The sequence below is a fragment of the Amblyomma maculatum genome, chromosome 1 (genome assembly GCF_055883805.1).
Source record: "Amblyomma maculatum isolate TAMU_Amacu chromosome 1, ASM5588380v1, whole genome shotgun sequence".
Classification (NCBI taxonomy): domain Eukaryota; kingdom Metazoa; phylum Arthropoda; class Arachnida; order Ixodida; family Ixodidae; genus Amblyomma; species Amblyomma maculatum.
In genome coordinates, this window is record NC_139344.1 from 302,551,362 (window position 1) to 302,563,125 (window position 11,764).

At 43.9% G+C, this 11,764-nt stretch overlaps 1 long non-coding RNA gene across 1 annotated transcript; it reads left to right on the forward strand.

Annotated features, from left to right (window-relative positions):
- The first annotated feature begins 252 nt into the window (after window positions 1-252).
- LOC146206948 (uncharacterized) lies at window positions 253-7,951 on the forward strand. Its single transcript, XR_014700942.1, has 3 exons — window positions 253-394; window positions 3,000-3,125; window positions 7,709-7,951. It is a non-coding gene; the product is annotated as an uncharacterized LOC146206948 (long non-coding RNA).
- Window positions 7,952-11,764: the final 3,813 nt, after the last annotated feature.

Here is an 11,764-nt window from a genome sequence, read left to right on the forward strand (position 1 = left end):
TGCGATAGAAAGCGTTTCCATTAAACAGTTTTTTTTTTATTTTCCGCATGTTTCATCGTTGAATTCTTCCATCAAAAATTTTTGATTAAAAGTTAAATGACCATTAAACATTTTTCTATCATGATGCTTCGGTGAAACTTTAATCAGTGGCTGAACAGACGCAGAAGCAGCAAGCTCAAAAAGAACGAAACCGAACCTATCCTAAAAAAAATCTGAAATGAGCCAATCCAATCCACCTGACAAGTTGACGTTTAGTCATGGAAGATGGCTTCACGTTTCCGTGTTCTGCATTTTCTGCGCAGTTACAAATACCTACGGCTGTAATGCACTGCTAGCATTGTTTTTGCTGTGGCTTGGTGCGGCTGGCACACTTTGTTCACCCGCCGATTCCAAAGTAAGTATTTCACCGAACTTTTGTTTCTTTAGTGGAACTTTTCGATGCACCGATAGTGGTGAGCTTTTGGGCAGCCGAACGGTCGAGTGTTTTAGGCGAGACTGAAAGGATGGCTCCGCGCCGACTAACTAAAGTGCAGCCTCAAGTCTGAGGGCCATCTTTCTCGGCATTACTGGACGCTGCGCCAGTAAGCCGCGCTACTTCTCTGTCTCTGATAAAGGAGTGCCCGCCCAAGCTTTAAAGGAGTATAGACACCATTTTTTGAAGCGTCGGAAGGAATACGATTGCTTTCCTGGTTATACAGAGATGCTCCCCAAGCAATCCCAACCTTGCACGTTTCCGCGAAGATATTTTAATTTGATTTTAAAAACAAGCCAGGCAAGTACTCCGTTTTTCAAAACCCATTGGCATCGACATCTCTGTGACGAAAACGTGTACATAGGTAAACAACATGACGTCATCAAACAACTCTGACGTGGAGTTGGCAAAGCTAAGAGCAGTGACGACACATGGCCGGATTCGAACAGCGCCGCCGCCACTTCCGGCCGTGCCCTGAGAAAGAACTCCGCTTCTGCTCGCTTTAATCGTGACTGATGGTCCTTTGTACAAACAGTTATGTAAGCGAATGAACAGCGATTAGCTATAGCTAGAGTACCGATAGCGGTTTGAGGCAGCTATGACTTGGGAGCCGATCGCGGCGGCCACGGCTTTACGCATCCAGATTGCCTTGACTGCGCCAGATGGCGCCACATGCTTGGACGGCGGCACGCATGCCTGCCGCGTCGGGACCAATCAGCGCGTGAACAGGCGTGAGCACGCGAGCCATCGGGAAAGCTTACGGGTTACGGTGGCTGATCGCGTCATTACTAAAACATTTTTTTAGAACAGCTTGGCTCACAGAGTTGGTCAACCGGACTGATAAAGCAGCATCTTTACGGTTCCTTTGTTCAACATTCCTACCAGTTGACATTTCCTGCGCGTCAACCCACCAAGCTTTCGTGGCTGCTGCTGATTCCAGCTTCGTCGCTTGAGTCGCATGCGAGCGCGTCAGGATTAAAGTGCCCGGCAATGTTAGCAACATCCACGCTATTGGGCGAAACAACGTCGCAGTACTAATTATGCTACGCTGAAGCGCTGCTCGACATTTTCGTGCACGTGCGACAGTAAGCAGACGAAAAACGCGACCCGAATGCGTCATCAGATTTTGTGTTTACGTGATCACCAACCTTGCCAGTAGGGGGCGCTCGTGTGGCGTTCTCGTATCTTTGACGTCATCGCGCGCTCGTGTCTGGAGAGATCGAAACCGAAACTGGCCCTGATAAATGCACTGATAACAAATTAATTGGTTTGTGCTGGGGCTTTTTGGGTCGCAGTCCCTCTGTTTTGGACCACTGTGGATCGATTAAAGCAAAAATACCGGAACAGAAAATGTACGTGTCTATACTCCTTTAAAGGAGTTAATTTGTTAACCATGCGCAACGTGCTGAGTTGTAAAAACTATACGAGAAAACTTTTGCACTCCTCGAGCCCATCGTGCGACATGCCTACACTTGTGAAAACGTCGCGAGTTTTTTTTTTTTCTCTCTCTCTTTTTCTTTCTTTCTTTTCTTTCTTTTTTTTTTTTTTTTTTTTTTTAATGGACAGCCGCTGATCTTTCTCTCTCTAGCTTTACGGCAACTACAGTTTCTAGAAGGAACGGCTGTAGCTACTAAATAACTAAAGGTTTAGTACTCTCCTTCAGCTTTGACAAACCAGGACAGCACCTTGCGTATGTTGGTTATGCATGTGGGACCGAACCGCGCAGAACAACCGGACAAGGAGATGAGAGAAAAAAAAAAAGTCAGCACTTGTCTTTTTCTTGACCCGTTGTTCTGCGCGGTTCTGGCAGGAATTTGACATACCGCCGCCGCGATACAGTTGGGCTGTGAGCTCTGGTGCCAGCAACGCCTTCTTTTATGCAAAACAGGCATACTGGGAGGCCATGCAAGCCGCGGGCTCAAAAAAAAACAAAACAAACGAGTTGAGCAAAAGTGAGATGAAAACAAAATTGTTGTTGCTTTGACCTTACAGATATTCAAAGGCTCCTCAGAACTTCATTGCATTATTGACAGCGAGATAATGCCAAAGCTACACTAGAGCCATGCAGCACCTTATAGTGCATGATACTGAGCTTATGTCTCGCACTGAAAGCTCTTACCATGTTCTTAGATTATCATATTAAAGTAGCTTTAAACCCATGCTTGTTAATACAGTGATAGCCATAAATTGAATCTAGGGCATCATGCTCACATACAAGGCTTCTGATAACCGCTGGTCACATGATGTGGGCTATAGCAGAAACCTGTACCTGGTCATCTTACAAGCATTTGTGTAATTGATGCTTTTAATGTGTTGTAAAAGTTTTTGTGTTCTGTTTCTGTATGGGAATGCTTTCCTTATTGAAGGCTAACATTTGGCTTGCTACAGCAAAACCTCTACCTAGTCATCCTAAAAACAGCACCGCAGTTGGTGCTTTTAGTATGTTGTAAAAGTATTTGTGTTCTGCTTCTGTATGGCAATGCTTTTCTCGTTGAAGACTAGCATGAGGCTTCCAAAAATTTTTCAGATGCCATTTGCTGTAGCCGATTTCGTAAGCCAACAGGAAGCAGCACTTTGAACATGGAAAACTGTCATCCACGGGGGAAAAACAGCAACATCCCTTTGCATTCTCATTTCTTTGGTATGGCTAAAAGTGAGTATTGTATCATTATCTATATTATTAATATTGAATCATGATTGTCAGTGTTGAAGTTGTTTGAGCGTGATGATTTTAAACACACAGGACATCCCTTTGACATTAAGGTTTTAGCTTGTTTACATGTAGGATGTAGAACTGGTTTCAACAAACTTTATGCAGCAAATTCTTTTTACTTTGTCCACCATGTTACTTTTTGTCATTGTCCGTTGAAGTAAATAACCAGTATTTTACGTTTACACAGTCGTCCACTCTTAGCTTGAATGGGAATGTGTGGCATGCAGTTTGCAAAATGACAATGCATCCGTCACAGCCATGCATCAAGGCTAAGTGGCTTGTGCGTAGAGGGACTAGCCGCTCCAGCTTCACGTCATCTGCCTCTTTGCTCCGGTGTGCAGACGTGCATTGAGGCAAAGTGGTTTATGTGTAGAGAAACCAGGAGCTTCTTTGTCACATCTGGCTGTTTGTTACGGTGTGCAGATGCACATCGGGGCAAAATGGCTGATGTGTAGAGGGACCAGGAGCTGCTGCTTAACGTTCTTCGCCTCTTTACTACAGTGCACAGCCGTGCATTGATGCTAAGTGGCTTGTGCATGGAGGGCCCAGGAACTGCAGCTTCACGTCTGCCTCTTCGCTCAGGTACGCAGGTGCGTATTGAGGCAAAATGGCTTATGCATAGAGGGACCAGGAGCTGCTGTGTGGCGTAGTCTGTATATTTGCTATGGTGCGTATTGAAGTACAGTGGGGTGGCTCATGTGTAAAGGTACCATGAGCTGCTGCGTCATGTCGTCTGCCTCTTTACTATGGTGCGCAGGCATGCATCAAGGCAAAGTGGCTTATGCATAGAAGGACCAGGAACTGTTGCTTCACATCTGCTATGATGCGCAGCTGCGTATTGTGGGTGGTGGTGGAAAACATTGCCATCAGATACAAATACAGGAGGTTACTCACCAGCTGACCCTGAGGGGGCCTGTCCTGACAAAAACAAGGGGTCCCTAGTTTGGGACCCCAGTGGTGGTAGAGGGACTAGAGGCTGGTACTTCATGCTGTCTGCCTCTTCGCTACGGTGTGCAGCTGTGATGGATGCAGTGGCATCTCAAAAAGTGCATGCCACGCACTCGCATGTTCAGCCTGAGTGGACGACTGTGTACCTGCTATAGCTTTGTTATTCATAGAATAAACCTAGGCCAAGTTGGATAAATTATAGCTCACCTCATATGTGGTCAGCAAAGAAAAGCCACTCCAGAAAATCTGATGCATTTACTGTCATAGGATTCTTATTCATATACATGCTACTGACAAGTCAGATTCTTCACCCTCAGAAATGCCAGAAAAATAACCAAGGGTGCGTCTGCAATAGTCTAGCTTGCTCTTTCTCTGCAGACTTGAGTCAGATGTGTGTTCCATTGCTGTGGGTGGGACAGGTGTGAATCTTTGATTTTAAGCTTGCAACAAGTATGTTATTGTAGTTTAAAGGCAAAACGGTACTAATAATCGCAGCCCCCCGTGGCCTTTATCCCCCTTTTAATAGTGTTGCTAGACACTGAATTATTAGTTTACTCTGCACTGTTTCTGTCTAGTTAATGTGCGGAGATGTACATATATTTATATGACTTGGAGTTGTCGACTTTGCACTTAGAAACATTGTAGCGTTATCTGGTGTGTTGCTTTCATTTCTTTAATGATTTCTGTAAGGGATCGGTGGGTATGCAAGGCACCATTATTAGTCTGCTCTTTTTGGGTCACCTGTTCAATGCCCAGCTGCGGCCGTCTCCCACTTGCCCTCGGACAGGAGGCGGAGAGACGCGCACAGAGAGGCAGCTACAGCAGCTACAGTGCTTAACGGAAACGTAGGCAGAGAGGGAAAGAAGTCCCCTCTTCCGAGGACTTTGCTGTCGCACTCGAAGACGCGGGGACAGGCAGTTTGTTCTCGTTGCTGTGTCATGTAGGGGGCTCATTTTTATTTAAGGAGCTTTACGAGCAGTATACAACTAAGGGGTCCTTAGTACTGTACTAAGGGGTCCTTAGTACGCTGACTGGACCCATGACCCGGAGGCAGCACAGCTTTGAAACGAGCACCTCTTTTGGAAGAACTGCTTATCGTTCAAAGAAAAAACACTGTCAGGTTGAAGGGTGTAAGGCCCGCTTCCTTGTTGGGGAGCCCATAAAAGTGACAATTATTCAGTGCAGGCGCGCTGAGTGGGGTCTCGTTGATTATTCCAACCCTGGATGTCAACAATGGTGGGAGATGGCGGCGTTGAAAAAGGGCAAGTGTGTAACAGTGACAGTATGATGCGGAGCGGGAGGATGTGGGTTGGCTCTTCTGATGTGGTCCGCAATGGTGCTGACTCGGACGCCAATAATTGCAATAATTGCGCTGTAAAAGGAGCCGCCAAGGATGCAAGCTTTGGGCAATGGTTGCGCACGTGGGACACCGTTTTGATGGGTTCTAATTTTTTTTTTTTTTCTTAGGGGAGAGAGTTTGGCATGTGACCTAGTGAGCCAATCATTTCGAGGTCCATTCTCTAAATTCTGTTTGTTGTGAAACGAATTTGTTGTCCCTTTTGCATTGCTTGTATTAGGGAGAGGGTGAAGAACTTATGAAAGTGGAAAGACATGCCAAAATGTTTGTTAGCCAGTCATGTGTGAGTTCGTTGTCATTGGGGATGAGAAATGTGGGCGGAGTCCCGAAGTTAATGAAACGGCCCCGCGGCCTGGAGAACTCGTTCTGAGCTAAATTTTGATCTCTTTCCTCTTCGGCATAGATCATGGTCATTGTTTCACCTGTTGTAAATACGTACATTCATGTATAAAATTTTCAGTTCATCTTCCTCTCCGTGTGCAAGTTGTTGTGGCCAGATGCAGTAAATTCACTATTTTCATTTCTATATAACGTGCCTTTCTGAAGATGGTGAGCTCTTTTGTCTAGTCCTGTAAGAAAGCAGCAAAGCGCTCCCAAATCTTCCACAAAACTGTGTGATATCTTTAATACTAACTGCGGCTTGGTGTCACTCAAAACATGTAGTTGAGGTAGATTTCTTCCCCCCCCCCCCCTCTTTTTGTTCGTTCAAATGAGGACCAGCGGACACTAACTCTTGCTTTTGTAATGCCCTAGGCCCCGCCTTAAGGCAGTACTCCAATGTCAATACCATTTTTATAGCTATGGCTGTCCAACAGCACTAATGTCTTTTATACACTTCTTTTACTAATCTCTTACCCAAGTGGTGGCTTATACTGCGGGGGTGAAAGTCTCTGGACAGTATGTGTAGATTTTGTACTAGAATCGCGATGTAAACGAATTGTGACCTTATTTCTCTTGCACACATGAAAGAACTAACGTTCAACTTTCACATCGACAAGTATGGTCCGAGTTTCCTGGTTGATGTGAAAGTTATGTGCTTTGATTGCAGTTTGTGTAGTCCACACACTTGTCCCCGATATTACATAGGGGCAAATTAGGCGCCTTTACAGGGGCAGTTTCTTTGGCGCCCACTACCTTCCCCATAAATAAGCTACAGTGTTTCTTGTGAACAGCTGGCTGCATTTATAAATACCATTTTTTTTTGTAATTTGTTGTGCGTAGTTGAGAAATCCATGACATACATGAACAGCTGGTTGCCAGAATTATGCAACCATATTTCAGTAACTAACATCCATGCTGCATGCTGCCGGTAATACATCAGGAGCTTGTGGTTGTCAGCTTTTTGTGTTTTGTGTGACTATAAGCCTTGCTATTGTAATGTCACATATAGCGCTGTGGGTAAACAAATAACTTTACTTTTAACTCTTGTAGAAGCATGAACACTGCGCAATCACTGCGGCGGGCTATGCTTCCACATTGGGCTTTAGCCACATGTCAAATGTCTATCTTTATTCTGCTGCAGCAGCTTGCATGTTATCAGATAAGTTACTTCGTCGCAGCTGCTCTAAGGAGACGCTTTCTAGACGCTTGTAGCCTAGATGTTGATGTCGATATACCCCCGACACGCCCAGGAAATGTCTTCGGTAGAGGGCACATGGAAACCAGCGAAATGTGCAGTTTACAGAACAAAAAGGTAACAATTTTAAATGATGTTATTATTGATCACTTCTTTTCAGAGCAGGAACAATGACTTTAGAAATCTGCCTGTTAAACCGCTCAAAATGCAGGTTTCTGCTGCCAATGCATACCTGTGTAATACTGCAATGCTCTGGCTGTGCTTTATGTTCATATACAGCATCCTTTATGCTTAGTTTCTCTGCATGTGCACTCCATGTCTTGGGCATTGCTGAGGGCGCATAGCAGCAAGCATAACATGCCATGTTTGGTCAGAGTGGCATGTTCAAAAAGACGACATAAAAACATTAAAATACTGAATGCCAGGTTCTGGTCAAACTACGTTTGTATCTTTTGTTATTCTGCATGGGTTTTGCTGCAGTTATATGACCTTTCTATATAGTATGTGACAGTTCTGAATGGAGATGCATGCGTACAGTGCCACCTGGAAAAAGCAATTGAGAGAAACTGGCAGTTGCCATTGGAGATGTGTAATCAAAGTTCAGCACAGATAACTTGAATTTCATTTTCCCTTCTATTGCAGGAGGAGCCCAGCCTGCTCTTTCCATCTTAGGCCTGAAAGACCAGCAACAGCTGATCGAGCAAATGCACAGGATAGTAACTGCTCCTGGAATCCCGGCCTGCGGAGGCCGCCCACAGAGAACTCGATCATCTCCTCGCTAATTCCGAAATATTAGGTTTCAATAAATACCTTTTCCTCCACCACCTCCCCAAGGGAAGAGCTGTCACGGGCAAGGATAATTAAAAAAAAATTATTCAAGCAGATTCTTAATACTCCAGTTGGCCTGCATTTTACCATGCCATTCCTTAACATCGATATTTTTTTAGTGTAGACTATTTATGCATTCAGTTTTTGCAATAAAGCAAAAAAAAAAATGCTTTTTTTACAACCTCGCATGCTGGTATGCCTATGCACTTAGCATGTTTTCAGGAATGGCGCATTTGTGTAAAGCTCAGCTAGCATATGTGCCTCTTTGATGGAAGTTTTAATTGCACACTACTGTTCAGTGCTTTGTGTGTGAAAGTAAAGCAGACAACAGGAAACTTGAACCTGTTGCATAATCTGTTGTCTGCTTTACTCTCACGACAAAGGCATTGAGCACTAGTATGTGACTGAAATTTCCATGGCACATGCTTGCTGAGCTTTACACGAATGTTATTGGCAAGTTTTTACACCAATAGCGGGCCCTGCAAGCATGTTCCGGGAAACGTCCGAATGTCCGCCTCCGGCTGCCCGTCGGACGTCCGTGGGACGCGATCCGGATCCACGAACGATAGTCCGACGGACGTCCGCTGTACGTATATCGAACATAACCGGACTTCCGTCGGATGTCCGAAGGTCCGAAAAAGGACGTCCGTTGGTCGACCGTCGGACGTCTATGGCCGTCTGGGATGATGGAATGCAAGGACGTTTTCAGTATACAAACAGGGGGCTTCTCTGCATGTCAACTTATATTGCTGTAAAGCCCACCCATTATGATATTTTTTTCCAAAAAAGTACCTGATATCCTCTTCATTGGCTGTGATGCTGCATCGTGGGCGGAAGCCGGCAAAGCAGTGATAGGAATTGGTTAATGTGATAAAAAAGATCCATGTTGAAAATTTATAACTTTTGCAAATATATTCTACAATTTAGCCCAAAGGACGGGATTGCTGCACATATATTGGTCATGTTAGTGTAAATTGCTTGCCCGCAGAGTGAACCGCATGCAAAGGTGATGACAAGACCTGTTTCCGCTCATAGATACATGCTTCATCTATGCCAATAAACAATGAACAAGAAGCAAATCAGCAATTGCCAAATAATTCTTCAGCTGGTAGCAACATTAGAATAATAAAACTGTTGTGTAAGTTATAATATTGTTTGTGTTACATAAGTAATTATCTGATATTTTCAATGTTACAATTATTATGTTGTTATAAATTATCAAAGAATATCATTATGTTGTATTATAAACATTATTTAACATTACAAAGCAAAATCCCTTTGATATAGTCTTCTCTACATTGTTATGCACTTTTTCAATAATGACTATAAAACAATATAATAAAAATATACTTGAAGCAGTGGGTTGCAGAATTTTCCCCCTGTCTCTTACCGCGAATACATTTTAAACTAACAGTACTTTGCAACTAAATCTCTTAAATTCTGCCTGCAACAAAGCGCATGCACAGATATAGTATTTTGTTAGAAAGGTTTGCTTACTATAAGACATGCCAGCTGGACTTGTGAATGTAATCAGGTAGCTCAAATGGTTTCTCTACTTCTGATTGGCACTTATTTCGGAACATTCAATTGGAAGGCCCTGTTGAACATTAAATAAAAAAATGTTACAACTTAAACTGCTGTGTAGTTTGCATAATTTCTATAACCACATAAGTTGTGATTAAACGAAGTAACTCTGACTCCTGAAGATCTGCCACTGAATGCAAGAGGAGGGTCCAATGTGCGAGGCTAAGCCTCAACAAAGAAAAGATCGTGTCAACTCTTCGGGTATATATAGTGTTCCTATGGTCTATGTGTCATATGAATGCATGCTTGCCTGTCGCCCGCTTGGAGCTGCCATTTCAGGTCAGTGCCAGCAAAATAAGCATTAAAACTGGAAGCCTTAGCTGAACTGCCTAATTGGAATGTTCAATTTATTCAAACTGGTGCTTCGAGCCTGTGCCAAAAGCATATTTAGAAATTTTGCAACTGCAAACCTCAATTGAAAATCATTTTTTTTCTTGACTGGGCCAGTGTTTCGATGAAAAACATACCATACTGCCCATATCGCATCTTTCACATAATAACAAGTCAAAAGAGGATGCCACTGCACTGACTTGAACAAATCTCTGAAAGATGGAAACTATAGAAGTATGGGCGGGGAGGCTCCACGAAAACTGCTGAGTTAATTCAGATACAGGGCACACTCAGTACAACTGCACCTTCCAAAAACAGGAGTTTGCATTATGTACCGTTTTTTCTGACTTACAGATTGATCAGCCACACTGCTGAGCCATAATGCAAACCCAGTTCGCGGTCATACATATATAGTTTCATATAAGTACCAAAGGCAACCAAAGCAACCTCGAATATTCACCAGCTGTTGCTGCCTGCAGTTTCTTTCTGACAAGCGATATTAACCGGCCATACAGCCTGTATTTCCTATCTCTATCAGATACATTAAACACTGAATTATTAATTGCGAACGCGTAGCCTAGCTGACCGCAAAAAGGAATTCGGAGGTAAATAAATGCAGTGCCATAACGTACAGCCTTAGAGCTATGGAACAGAACACTGCACCAACTGCGTATTTGAAGGCGGAATACTTTCGGCAGAACAACGAGATAAGCAGCCCACGGGGAGCCTAATTCCCTTGCGTCGAATGAAGCGCACAATGCACAGCCGAACCCGAAGCCCAGAGCGAAGCTAGAAATTGCACTACACGAGAAAAACTTCGTCTGCAACTGTACGTCACAATCAAGCGCGTCCTAACTCCGCGTGGAAAATCCGAATGGAATTTCACACGCAATTGGAACTATTTGGAATGCCCTATTTATTTATTTTTATTTATTTGATCATACTGCAGACCCAGTGAAGGGTCCTGGCAGGAGGGGCAACAATTCCAAACGAAAACAGAAAAGCATAAAGTGCAAAAACATGAACATAAAATTTACACAAGTAGAAGCAAGACAGCAAATCAATGCACGGCCTTTTCTAAGGAATCAAAGTCCTGAAGGGATGATAATGGCAGGTTATTCCATTCGGTTATGGTGCGCGGGAAAAAAGAAAATTTGAAAATGTTAGTTCTGGCAAAGTAAGGTGTTAGTGATTCGGTGTGCATATTTCTTGTTGCCCTAGACGATGCCGGTTTAAGATACAAATCAGCAGCCATTGATAATTTATTATTTTTTAGTAGAAAGAGGAATTTTAGCCTGTGTATTCTGTGCCGAGATTCAAGGGACTGTATGATATGTTTAAGCATTAGGGTAGATGGTGAGTCAGTGCTGCGATATTTAGAAAATATAAACCGAACAGCCTTGTGTTGAATTCTTTCGAGAACATTAATGTTAGTTTTAGTGTGTGGATCCCAAACAGTGCACGCGTACTCAAGTTTAGGTCTAATCATGGTGTTATAGGAGGTATTCACTGAGGTCGTACTACCAGATGGCGCGAGCATCGTCCCGCCTCGTCCGCCATGTCGGAGGTCGCCGGTGGCATCGGCGCGCGTCTGCTCGCGTTGTTTCAGGTTCGCTGTCAGGTGCCCGCCGTATATTGGAAGTGATCCGCAAAGTTTTATCAAGCTGGTAAATACGTCCACATACACTTTTCTTTGTTGAGCCCTTTATGGGCACGGAGTTTGCAGCGATATTTTGATGCTCCGGGACATAACACGCTGTTCAGTGTTGCACCAGGCATCACCCGTGCAACAGCTCGACAGCAAAAGTGGCCGGTTACCCATTTAGCGAAAAACGACTTGCAGATCGTCAAACCTGTTGTTGGCTGCCACTGAGGCAGAACACATCGTGAAAAGACAGCGAGCGCATTAAATTCTCCAATTCCAAAGCTGGCATGGCAGCAAAACATACACTTTTA